Below are 13,125 nucleotides of genomic sequence, written 5' to 3'. Positions count from 1 at the left end.
TTCTGAACATCAAACCCAGTGGTGGGTGTGGAGCTCTGTGGAAAATCTGCCCCCAGGGGTGTCTACATGGCCCCAGCAGCTAGCTGCAGGCTAGTCACTATAACACCCAGGGGTCTGGGTGGGCGTGAACAGCCCGTGCTGCTGCGGCTTCATAGCTACTAGTGCCCGAGCTCTCTCGATCAAAGCTAGCTGGGGTGTGTCTACACACGGTGCTGTCAGACCTTCATTGCAGTGTGGACACCCCGTGAGTGAGCAGAGCCAGGGGCGGGTCAGTGTAAAGCCAGGCAGCGCTCAGCCACCTCACAGCCTCTCCTGCCATCACGTGGCCACTTCATCCCAGGCACCTGCTACTGTTACTGTGACTTTACCTGTGCTCATCTCTAGCCGGTGATGAACCCATGGGACAAAATGTCTGTTCCGGTTCACCTGCCTTTTCCAGTGAAATCCCTGCAGAGCGCGTGGGTGGCGTGAGGAAGACGCCAGTAGCAGGGATGAGAGGAGAAGCCGGTGTCCCACAATTCAGATAAAAATGGCCATTTACAAGAGCTGAAATGCTCAGAGCTGGGTGCCCCTGGTTCTGCATCTGAAGCCGTATTTAGAGCCCGGCGGAAGTGGGCTGGTTTCCAGAGGACAGAACCGCAGCAGCTCCCACTCCCTGCACCGGAAGCAGCTGGTGCTCAGTTCCTCAGACAATAGGGATTTAGGTGCATAACAATTAACAACCGTCTTGAATGTGTCCGGCAAAGTTCCCAGCTGGTGCCATGGAGACAGCTGCACCTTGGGACAGTCACTGGGTGGTTCTGAAACCCTTGATTATCGCCCAGAGAGAGCGAGTTACGTCCTACAGCACCAGAGGTCACAGCCCAATGATCAGTGTCACTCGGTGCAGAGTAACTGCAGCCCCAGCGACTGTGAGATGAGGCCCAGCAGGGGCGGCCAGTCACCCACTGAGAGGGTCCGTCATGGGCCTGAGCCAGGTGGGGAGTATCCCCACGGGCGGGAGCAGGGCCCAGAAGGTGACAGACCCCCCATGAAGGATGCGTTGTCCGTGTCTGATGGGGGGAGATGTTAGGGGATATGGTAACGCTGCACCACTCGAATTAGCTGTAACTCAACAGCTTCCAGGGGGCAGGAGCGGAAGGAGGCTGCAGGCCCACGGCCCTTTGCAGGGTCCAGGCCACATGCACAAAGCCTCGGGCAGGTGCCTACAGGGTCTCCTGAGGGGGCTGGGGCTTGTCAGGGCTGTACCCGAGTTGTCTGAGTGCTGTGTGGCTGCAACGCTCCCAAGGGCGGTGTGAGGGTGGTCTGGGGGATGAGTGGGTGTCCAAAGCCCATTGACAGATGGGCCCAGGGGTGCTGGAGGGCTGCGCTGGGGGCTCGGGTCAGCCGGGGCAGAGGTAGGAGGTGGACGTTACAGCACTCAAGCAGCTGCCTCTTCAGACACAGACACTGGGCATGGCCCCTCCCCCACCACACAGGTGAGCCGGACAGACAGACGGGTTAGAGCCCTGCACAGGGAAGGGGAGGGGGGTGATCACAGGGCACAAACTGGTGGGGGGAAGGGCTGGGGGCTCACATACTGGGGTTTCAGGGAGGAGGGCTCTGGGGGCAGGGGGCAGGGGCTGGGGAAGCTGCTGAAGCCCCTGGCCCTGTTGGCATCTCAGGGAGAGGAAGAGGGACTTGTCCCAACATCACTGTGGCCCGAGTCACACTGGGGGGCAGGCTCACCCCAGGGTCACCCAGCACCTCTGGGCTGAGTTGCAGGGGAGCTAGAGAGGCCAGTGCAGAGCAGCCAGCCCCTCCCCCTGCCAGGATCAGCACCGGCTCAGCATCGTTCCCACGGCTCCTTTCAGAGAGCAGGTGGGGACACAGCTGGCATCAGCAACCCACTGCTGTGTGAGCCTAGAGGGCTCCCTAAAGGCTGCGATCCCAGGGGCACTGGGCACATGGGCATGGGGCACTCGACTTGGCTGGGTGAGGCCAAAGCCAGCCCTGACAATGCCCTGTTCGCCCAACACCCATGTGAGTCCCAGGATGGCACCCAAAGGACTATTAGCACCAGCCCTAGCTCCTGAACGTTGCAGTCCTGGGAGCAGGTTGTCAAAGAAGGATCACCACCCACATCCCACGGCAATGGCTCCCCTTGGTGTCTGAGTGCCCAGCACTTGGCACCCAAATCCCGCCACAGACGCGCTGTGCAGCCCCCTGTAAATCTTTACTGTCCCCTTGATTTCTCCCCACTGCACTGTGTCCATCCCATGCCACCTGCAATAACATACTGTGTCTTTAGAAAGCACCCTAGATAACCCCACTATGGAACTGTCCATATTAACTCTGAACTAAAACAAACCCTTTATGGTACATTTCCCAAAAAAGTAAATATCCTGACAAACCTGAAACTTATCTAATATCCCCTGTTTCATGGACAGAGGCCCAGTCCGTGTAACTCAACATCTGGTTCACGTTTTCTCTGTGCCTTTCCTATTTTTCTATCTCAAGGGGAATGTGAAGAATAAGAGAGAGATGATTACAGGTGAATTTAACAAACTACACACACTGCTGAGAGAGGAGGAGCAGCTGCTTCTGCAGAGCCTGGAGGAGGAGGAGAGGGAAACTCTGCAGAGACTACAGGAAAATTTGAATAAACTCTCCCAGCAAAGCGCCTCTCTGCAGCAGCTGATCACAGAGATAGAGGAGAAGTGTCAGCAACCCATTGTAGAGCTGCTAAAGGTGAGATGGCATCAAAATTCTCCACCCATCCAGAATTATAACTCAGATCCTTGGGTCTGGATTCCAACAATTAGAGGAAATATGTTCTGTGGTTTACTGACAAACAGATCAGGCTAAGGGCTCCATGAGTTCCAAAATATCACAGTTCATGTTAGAGGGGAATTCTCCTCATGGAGATCCAGTGAGGCCGTGGGAGATTAGATGGATGATGCCAAAATGATACCGAGCTAAACCCCTCACTGCTCTGACCCCAGAACATTGGCCTCAATGCAGGTGATAAACACAGATACTGATAGGTTTTGTCCCTAGAAGGGAGAACCCTTTAGCTAAATTCCTGTCTCCCCTATATGCATGAAACAAGTGTTCAAAACAGTGAAGCCTGGAAGGGTTGATCTATTTTCTACAAGAAAGTTTGATGCCCAGAGTGAAACTCATTCAGTTCTATGCACATTGTGTTAATACAGGACATTGATTCTCTTTTTCCTTTCAGGATGTGAAAAGCACATTGAGCAGGTGTGTTTCCTATGTTCATTGCTCTTATATCCTTGGTGGTGGTTCTGGGATGACGTGTGTACAGAGCAGCTGAGTGATGATGGGACGTTTTCTTCATAGGAGTGAGAATGTGAAACTCCAGGAACCAGAAGCTGTTTCTACTGACCAGAAGAATGTGTATAAAATTTCCCCTGATGTGAGGGAAGCGCTGGAGAGATTCGTAGGTGAATGATGTCTACTGGGACATTCAGCTGTATTGTGCCTGGGGATCTGGACAGAGCCTGGGACCCCAGGACACGCTTGCATCCAGCTGACAGGCTTGGAGCTGTGTGAGAGCTGGAGGCTGATGCGCTGAGTGCTGGGCAGTTTGCCTGCTACTTACAGCCACCTGCTGGTACTTGCCCAGGTGTCTGACCAGGCCCCATCACTGTGACATCCTGACCCCTCTGTGGCTGAGTTAATGGGTGTCCCTGAGCCAGGTGCTGTGAGGCCTGGACTGGGCCCATTGTGCTGGGAGCTGCACAGACTGGTAAAGGATGATGTGTCCTGGGATATGTGAGGGCTGCGTTGTGTGGCCACCATTCAGCTCTCCCCCACCCCCATTAGCCAAGGCTGGCTGAGCTTTCTGAGCTGGAGGAAGGGCTGGTCTGGCTCCTGCAGTCTGTTCTGGGCCGTGTGTTACTGGGTAACAAACTGAATCCTACGGGCCCCATGTCTGCTCTGAGCACAGCCCAGTGTGAGGTTGGGTCAGTGGTTTGCTGCTCAGTGAATGAGATTCACTCACAAGAATGTGACCCTGTCACAGTGTCTGAGCGTGAGCTGCCCCCATCCAAACCCCTCCCCACAACCCCAGCGCGGAGACTGGGGGCAAAGGCACAAACCTGACAGTGAAGTGGGACAGAAAAGAAGCTAAGGCCGAGGAGAGGGGGAGTGGGAAGGTTCAGTGAGCTCAGTCTCTGATAGTTGAACTGACCCTTTCATCCTACCCCCGCCCTCCCCTCTTCCCACCCACCCCCCAGCAGGGGCAGTCGAAGGGGCCAAGCTGGGTGTGTCTGTCCCGGCCGATGGAGGCTGCGCAGTGGGTGCCGGCTGCAGGGCCAGGATCTCAGGGCTCCGGGGAGCAGGAACCCCAGGCTGTGGGGGAAGCAGCTTCCTCTCTGTGGCTGGCTGGAGCCAGCACATCCCTGCTCCCCTGCCCCCTCGCTGCCCCCAGCCCAGCCCAGTCTGTGCCCACCGGACCCTGAACACGGCTGGGCTCTGGGCCATTCCACAGCCCTGGCCCCTGAGCCTGTGGGGATCCTGAGCCAGTCACCTCCGTGCCTCCTTCTAGGGGATCAGCAGCCCCTGGGGAGCCTCCTGTCACCCCCCAGAAACCCCGTCCTGGGCAGGGCCCCAGGCCCTGAGTCACTCGCTGGCTGCTCCCGGCTGGCCAGGCCCAGGGTCTCCAGCAGGGCCCTTGGTGCCGGCCCCGCACTGGCTGCCAGAGCTCCCAGCCCCTGGCCCAGCCCGGCCTGTTGTCCCAGCGCCGACCCCTCCTCTGCGTGGGGGGGGACCCTGCTGCTCTCAATGGCTGAGCCCCCCCTCTGCCGCGGCCTCTGGTGCTGCGCTCGCAGGCTCAGCCCGTGCCAGGGCCAATGCGGCGCTGCTGGGGCTGCTCCTCCCCCGGCACCTGGGTTCTCTGGGTCTGGGCAAGTGGCCGGGCGAGTGGGCAGGGACCTGCTCAGAGACACGCGCCCTGTGCTGCCCCCAGAGGGCAGAGACCAGCCAGGGCCGGGCAGCAAAGCGCCACCGCGCTGGGATTAACCCTTTCCTGCCACCCACCCCAGCAGCCCCGGCCGGTCACTGCCGCTCGACTGCCCGCGCTCTGACCCCAGGGACCCGGGTCCAGCAGCCGAGGGAGTCGCTGGGTGAATGTGTGGGGCAGAGTAACCAGGGCTCCCTGCACCCCAGGGTCCCCGTGTGCAATGGGGAAGGCCCCGTGCTGTCGTGCAGCCCTTAGGGGCTGGGCAGTGAGTGTTTTCATTCGTATAGTGCTCCCGAGTGAGCCAGGCACTGCAGAGACAGAACAAGGGGCTGCCAGCCCCATAGGGATCCTGGTCTGAGTGCAGACAAGGCCCAGCAAGGGCAGCAGCAAACATTGGGGGAGGGGGTACAAGGCTCCCATTGTGGGTACAGCCACTCCCTGAGCCCACCCTGTGCCTGTCTTCTGGGTGTGGTAGACAGTATTGTAGTGACCCAGATGGCTCCATACTGGGCTCTGGGTCACCGCTAGGGAACAGGACAGGGCAGAGGCAGCCTGAGGACGGGGAGAGCTGGAAGTTGTGGGGGAGCGGGAGCAGCCTGGGAGCTGGGACAGGTGTGGAAGTTTAGTGTGGAAGCCAGGGGGGTGGCCCAAAACCCTGTGCTGTGTTTGCTCCAGGTTCCCACTCTGTGATGCAGGCTCAGTTGGGGTCAGATGCTGTGGTGAGGGGCCAACCTAGACAGACTGAAGATAGCGAGGCTCTGTCTGCATGGGGAAGGGGCAGCAGTTCTGTTAAATGGCTTCCAGTTTTGTAGACTCATCATGGGGACGCGCCCTCAGGTACCACCCTCAGCTGTTTCAGGGTGTCTTGGCAAGCATCTTGCCTCAGTTTACCATTTTCAGCACTCCTTAAATTTGTCTTACAGTCAAAAAGATCTGAGAGAAATATCCCCTCCTGGGGCCTGCTCTGAGTCCAAGTAAACCCCAAAATAAAATCTTTTCCTTCACTCTGCTCCAGCCTCCAGCTCTCACTCAAGCTCCTTACTGTCCTCAAGACAGGAGTCCTCAGCCCTCCTTCCCGGAGCTGGGGTCATTTCAGACTGTGCCTTTATTCTCTGAGTCCACTTTCTCCAGCCAGGGGCAGCTCTCCAGGGCTCTGTCCTGCTACAGCTGCTGCTGTCCTTGTCATCTCTGGCACCTCCTCCCTCTTAAGGGAGCTCCTCTATCTAGGACAGTGGTCCCCAGACTTTTTTGGTCATGCCCTCCCTTACCTGGTTTGTGCCCCCACCCCAGGAGCTGCGGTCGGGAGCTGCAGTCAGGAGTTGGGCCAGGAACAGGGCTGCAACTGGGTCCAGGAGCCGCGGGCTTCAGCTGGGAGTGGAAGCACAGTTGGGGCTGGAGCTGCAGCTGGGGTTTAGGTTGGGGCCAGAGTAGAGCTGGGGGCAGAGCAGGGCTGGGTGGCATTCCCTTCCCACCACCCATGGGGGCTGGTCCAGGCCCTGCCATGCCCCCCAAATGTTCCTCCACACCCTCTATTGGGGCACAACCCAGAGTTTGGGGACCACTGCTCTAGGAGCACCCCTTCCGGGCTCCTTGCTCTGGTGAACTCTCCTGGGAGCTCCTCTCCTCAGCAGCTTCCTATCCCTTGGATCCCTTCAGCTGAGCCCTGGTAACCCTTTATCAGGCTCATTAGCTATTTAGCTGCCAACTAGCCACCTAGGGATTTAATTACTTCCAGGTTGGTCTGGGTTGGCTGGTTCTCCCTTCCAGGAGCCTGTCAGAGGTAGCCTCTCCCTAACTCCTGTAAAAGGGCCAGCCCTCTTGACACATTCCCACTCTTCCCCCCGACCCCTGAGAGCCAACCTGTATTCAAAGGTCGGCTTGACCATGGCTGACACTTGGTTATGTTCTGCAGCTGGGGTGAGGTGGGGGGTACTTCCTGCCCTGCTGCCACAAGGAAATCTGCAAGGCCCTTGGCCATAATTTTATTCTCGTCAGTGAAGTATGAAGAGACCAGGAGTTTGATTCCCCAAGTCTCTATGTAGCACATGTCATGGGTAAAATCCCCCATAGTCTTCAGCATGTCATAGTTCAGAAGAACTCGTTGGCCATAGCAGAGGTAGTCGATAGCGCTGGGCTTTCATCATTGGTGTGGTGGTCCTGTAGCAGATATGGGCTGGCTACAGAGCTTCCCTCTCAGCCAGATACACACCAGAAGTGTTCATCACAAAATCCTTTAATTTTCTACCAACTATGGCTAAGGTCAGCTTAAATATCGTATTTTTTACCCAGCGCTACCTCGTGGTTGAACAGCATAATACAGTTTAGCGTTCCATTACATCTCCCCCTTTAAGTTCTACATTCCTACCATTTATAATGTTTACATTATCGCACTGTCTTTGAAGTTCAGTGTGGATCAGTCTGGTAGGTGTCTCTGAATGGTACTGGTCTTCTAATTACATCACCCGAACAGGTAACAGCTTGGTCATCTGGCTGTCCATTAGTTCCATCGACTGACTGTGGTCAGTCTGGAATCCTTGAGTCATCTTTTTGTTCTGCATCCACCATCTGTAGAGTTTGCTCAGTTGATTGTTCTTTCTGAGGAACAAACTGTAGATGTTGACAGTTTCTGTTGAACTCTCCTCTCTCGGTCTTGATCACATACAATCAGTGTGTTGAATTCTTTTTCTTTACAACAGCTGGAGTATTCCATTCTTTTTCTCCATCCAGTTTGACACAAACATGGTCACCAGGTTCTAGGCCTGATAGTTTTCAAAGTGATATCTGTTGTAAAAGTGTTCGTAAACTTTTTTTCTCCTTTTTATTCGATTTGGCTATTCTCTACGTGTCTGACAACTTTGGAGAAGTTGGGAGGGTAGTTCTGAATCATCTTCCCATCAGGAGTTGTGCTGCACTATATCCAGTAGCTGCTGTTGGGGTTGATCTATAACTCAGTAGAGCAAAGAATGGATCTTCCTGCTGAAGGCTATTCTTGGCTGTCTGTACAGCTCTCAGCATCTCCATTCGCTTGTGAGTAATATGGGCTTCTAGTAATATAAGGAAAATCATATTTTGTTGAGATAAATAAAATTCTACTTCTATGAATTGTGGTCCATGCTCTGTCACAAGGTCTTCTGGAACCCCGAAATGCCCAAAAGTGCACTTCACTTGCTCTGTAACATTCTGGTCTGTTATGTCTTTCAAGTACACTCTTTCTACATACCTGGAAAAATACTCCACGACTACCAGGTAAAGATGTCCCGTGAATTCACATAACTCTGCAGCTAGTCTCTTCCAAGGTCTCTTTCATTCAGACTAGTTCCTTGTTAGTGTCACTGATTACGACTGGCCGTATCTTTTTCCTCGCAGCCTTCAGTAAAAGAGCTATGGGAGCCCGTGGGGAAATTTTTCTACCCAAGGCAAATTTAACAGCAGCTCTGGAGTGTTTCATAGCTGATGTCCTGAGCCTGCCCTGCCCGTAACTGTGCATTTCTGGAGGTGTTGACAGTAACTCACTGCAAGTCACTGGGATTTCGGCTCTTAAGTTGAAGTCAAGCTGCATGTAATTTGGGGGGTAATAGTTTATTTGCTGCAAAATTATATTTCGGGTCGACAGAAACGATTCGCGAATCCATGTTGAGTTTGCTGACAAGTTTCAATGAACAGAAAGGTGCCGCCGCTTCCCTTCCAGCCTTTAGCCCTGTGGCTGGGCCCTCAGCGGGGAGCCCCTGGTTCCATCCCCCCGTGGGATGTGGGGCAGGAACTGGAATATGGGTTCCCCCCCGAGGTTAGGGCTGGAACCACTGGGCTCCAGGTGTCTGGTGTGGGGCTCCCTCAATCTCTCTTGCTGAAGACACCCTGTATGTCTAAACACTGCCATGGGCATGGGCCAGAGCGTGGGAGTGAGACTGATTCTGCAGCCCAGTGGCTTGGGCCCCTGCTGGGAGCCCAGAGTCCAGCTCCCCTGCTCCAGTGACCCTGTAATTATTGATCCATAACCCCAGTGAGGGGAGGGGCTCTGGCCCCTGGCACAGCAGTGTCTCAGCCATGTCGGTGCCCCACTGCAAACCCCGAGTGCAGACGCACTGCACGGGTGTGAACTGGAACTGGCCCCTGGCGCAGCTTCTCCCAGATGGAGTGGGCAGCAAGTGGGGAAATGTTCCCTCCCCTCCCCACTGCCCCAGCCTCATTAGCAATGGCCCCTAATCCCCCCAGCACCCCTCAACTGCCATCCCCCCACTACCCTGCCCATGCCCTAACATGGAGAGTCCCAGCTGCGCCCCGTGGGTCAGGGCTGCTGGGACTCTCCACTGTGGACTGTTGATCTCAATGTATTGCCAGGCTCTTCATGGTTTTGGTTATAAGGATCTCATTATCTCATTCCCGCTGCTCTGAGTGGTGCCCATGTGCGCACGACCCAGCTCAGCTCTTCCTGTATCCCAGGAACGTCTTCATCTTCTGGGATCCTCATGGCAGCAGTGGGATGATTTAACGGAGCCCCTTAGTCATGGGGCCTTTCTCTCGCTTTTGTTTCAGAGCCAGCGTCCTGGAATCGTCTCCTGGTGCGTGGAGTGGTGGCAGTGGTGGGGGTGCTAGTCTCACTATACCGATGTGGGGTTTGGAAAGGTAGAGGGAAAGTGTTTGCCTACTCGCAACTCGTCGTCAGGAAGCTGCTGACTCATCCCTCCCCGCAGCCTGGAAGTCGGCAGGATTCCCAGGAATCTGAGCTCCCTGCAGTGTGTGACAGGGACGGGGACCAGACCCAGGGAACCAGAAACAGGAATCGAGACCCAGCCCTGGAGAATGATGAAGGAGACCTGTTTGCGAATTCGTATCCGGTCTGCTGAATTGTTCACGTCCAGACCCTCCCCACAGTTCTTAAAAAGTCGAAGCATTTCGTTTAGACTCTTTCCAAACAAACCATTTTGATTTTTCAGTTTGAAACAATTTTTTGTTTAAAAATGTCCTTCAATTTTATTTTAAAAATTCAAAAAGTTACAACCCTTGAAATGTTCCTGGGTCTTTTTGTTTGTTTTTTTTTAAAGCTTTTTGGTTCATCAAAAATTTGGAAAAATGTTAGTTTTGTTCAACCTGAAACCGTTTTTTTCCATCTCTTTTTTGGAATTGTCAGGAACCAAAAAATTCTGTTTGCCCAGCTCGAGGGGCGGGTGAGGATTTTGGCGGTTATATTGTGGGTCTCTAAGTCTCCTTGTTGCTCAAAGTTTTCTTACTGCAACAAATTAATTTGGGATGAGGGAAGGATGGGCAAAAGCTTCCTAAAAGTGGTGGGGGCTGCTGGCACCCAAACTGTTGCCCAGCCCCTGTGCCACCCCTTCTCCTCAAGGACCTGCCCCCTCAAACAGCCCCTTTCCCTGAGGCCCCCCTCACACCGCCTTTCTCCCTGACCTCCCACTTCAAGCCACCCCTTGTCCCCAAAACAGTGCCCCCCCACTCCCTTCTCTCCCCCATCATCCAGTCGCTCACACTTATGGCCAGTAAAAAGTGGTGAGCCCTGGTCTCCCCTGTTCCGGGACCCCTGGGTGAGAGTGGGAGAGGATGAAGAACTCCTTTCAAATATAACTCCCCCCAACCTCAAAACAGCACAATTTGCCAGCAACAGCAAAACATGCACCTAACCAACCCGGGCCAGTCACACTGTGTTGTGTGTGACATTCCCGTCCTGGGGCGATTTATGTCTTTGAGAATATGAACCCTGCAGGCATGGGTGTTTCTCTGCGTAATGTGACCTCAGTGCTCCTCATGAGAGCCATTGTTTGTAAATGTTTCAGTAGCAGACATATTTATCATTCATGTACAGACAGACATTTATTCACAATTAGAACTGGTCAAAAATAGCGAGGGTGGAGAGGTTCATGAAAATTGAAGAAGAAACCACTCCCCCCCCCCCATATACTTCAAACTTATTTGGAAATGTTTTTAATTATCAAATTTTTGTTTCGTTTTGGTGGGAAAAACTCCATGTTCTCTCTGAAGTGGGCAGAGAAATCCAAAATGTTTTTTTTAAAGAGGGAACTTTTTTCAAATGATCAATGTAATCCAAAGTGGCATTTTTAGTTCAAAGGTTGCATTGTCAGTCTAAAACACTTTTGAACCAGCTCTGTTACTGTATAACAAGATGAGTTTATTTTTCATGATGCATTGTTTGGGCCAGGTTCCCAGTGGCATTTCAGTTTTTGCACAGCTCTTCTCTTCTTGCGTCCGCACCTCTCATAAACTGTGGCCTTAATCTTGGGCCTGGAAACACTTACGTGCATGTTTCACTTTAATTACTGCTGTGAATAATTCCATTTCAATGGGACAACTCTGAGGCCCTATATCGGTGTAACTATGTCATTTCTTTAATTTTCTTTCTTTTATATGTGAAAGTTCTTGAGAGGTTAAAGCAGGTAAAATACATGAACAGGTTCGGACAGTCCGAGTTTGTCAGTGCAAAGTGACAGCAGAGATGTGGGATCTGCTAGTTTTCCATAAGTCTCTCAGGGTTACCCAGGATAACTTTGGGGATCTCTGTCTCTCATCGGGAATGTTCCCTGAAAGTGTCCAAACAGCTCAGAAATACAGAACCATTCCCTGGATCCATTCTTATAGCTGTCTTCCCCGGAAAGCAGTCTGGCAAGTGTTCCTGTCAGCTCATTGCTAAGTTATCTGTCAAAACACTAGAGTTTTCAGGTGCCTAAGTAGCCCCTGGAATCAGGGTGAAATTATCCTCCCCGCCACCACCAAAATTGGAAATGGTGCCCCTGAGTGCACGGTACCCTACCGTGCTTCCCCCATAGGAACTGCATGAACAGGCAACTCTGCAAGTTATCTGCATGCCTCTGCAAGTCACCCCCATGCCTCTCCATTTCCTTGGCCACATGTATCCTGTCCCCATGCTGGCAGCTAATCCAGAAAAAGAGGGAAAGAGCTCACCACTGCGACCACCTGAGGGAGGTGTTGGGTTGAGATCAGCTGGTCAAAGCAGGCAATAGGGACAGAATCGGAGACTTGAAGCTCCTCGAGTGACCTCTGCCCTTTCTAGACCTGCCCTTCAATCAGACACAGCGATTGTAAAGTTGAATGTGGTAGTAACTAGACCCATTTGAAACCCTTCACCACACAAGACAAAGCCCGTAGGATTCATCGTGAACCATTTATTTCCCCTCCCCTGGCTCCCTGCAGCCACCAGCCACCCTGGAGCTTTCCCTCGTCTCTCCCAGGCTGGGCTCACTTGATCACAGGAGCTCAGCGGATGGTCCAGCTTTGCTCTTTTGCTTCCATTCTTCCCGTCTTTGGGTGGCTGTATTTGCAGCTGAGCAGCCTGATGGAAACACTGAGTCCTCTGTCTCGGCAGCCAGGCCCAGCCGCCAAAGCCAAAGACTCCCTGAGAACAGGGGGAGGTTCGCCTAAACTCTCAGGAGTGGAGGCTGGGCCCATAGGGTAGGGTTACCATATTTGAACTTTCAAAAAAGAGGACACTCCGAGGGTGGGGGGGAGTGGTAGCCCTGCCACCTATCTACTCCCTCCCACTTCCTGCCCCCTGACTGCCCCCTACAGAACCGCCAACCCATCCAACCCCCCTGCTCCTTGTCCCCTGATTGCCCCCTCCCAGGACCCTGCCCTCTATCTAAGCCTTCCTTCTCCCTGTCTCAACTGCCCCCTCCTTAGACTCCTCCACCCTAACTGCCCCCCTTGAACTCCACCCCCTACCTGTCCCCTGACTGCCCTGCCCCCTATCCGCACCCCCGCCCCCTGACAGACTCCCGGCTCTCCCACACCTATCCAACCACTCCCTGTCCCCTGACTGCCCCCGCAGAACCCCCAACACATCTAATCCCCCCTGTTCCCTGCCCCTGATTCCCCCCCCGAACCTCCGCCCCATCCAACACCCCCGCTCTCTGTTCCTTGACTCCCCCGACCCCTCTTCATATGCCCACCCCCTGACAGGCTCCCCCCAGAGCCCCTCACCCATCCAACCCCTCCTGCTCCCTGTCTCCTGACTGTCCCTTGGGACCCCATGCCCCTTCTCCAGCCCCCCCGGCCCACGTACCCTGCTGCTCAGAGCAGTGTGTCTGGGGTGCGGAGCCAGACACAGTGCCGTGCTCCCCTGCAGAGTGCGCAGCTCCCCCCCCTCCCCCAGAGTGCTGCATTAGGAGGGAAAT

General features: G+C 54.1%; 1 protein-coding gene and 1 pseudogene across 2 annotated transcripts in view; both read left to right on the top strand.

Annotated features, from left to right (window-relative positions):
* Positions 1-13,125, top strand: part of LOC144275259 (E3 ubiquitin-protein ligase TRIM39-like) — a 412,642-nt gene that overhangs the window by 59,104 nt on the left and 340,413 nt on the right. The gene's annotated exons all lie outside the window — the stretch shown is intronic.
* The window catches only part of LOC144274887 (E3 ubiquitin-protein ligase TRIM11-like), a 47,109-nt pseudogene that overhangs the window by 3,361 nt on the left and 30,623 nt on the right, over positions 1-13,125 (top strand). Inside the window, exons 3-5 of the transcript XR_013347971.1 lie at positions 2,500-2,730; positions 3,221-3,243; positions 3,343-3,446. The product of XR_013347971.1 is annotated as an E3 ubiquitin-protein ligase TRIM11-like (transcript). The remainder of the gene's footprint in view (positions 1-2,499; positions 2,731-3,220; positions 3,244-3,342; positions 3,447-13,125) is intronic.

The sequence above is a fragment of the Eretmochelys imbricata genome, chromosome 14 (assembly GCF_965152235.1).
Source record: "Eretmochelys imbricata isolate rEreImb1 chromosome 14, rEreImb1.hap1, whole genome shotgun sequence".
NCBI lineage: Eukaryota > Metazoa > Chordata > Testudines > Cheloniidae > Eretmochelys > Eretmochelys imbricata.
This window is presented reverse-complemented; position numbering and strand designations above follow the sequence as displayed.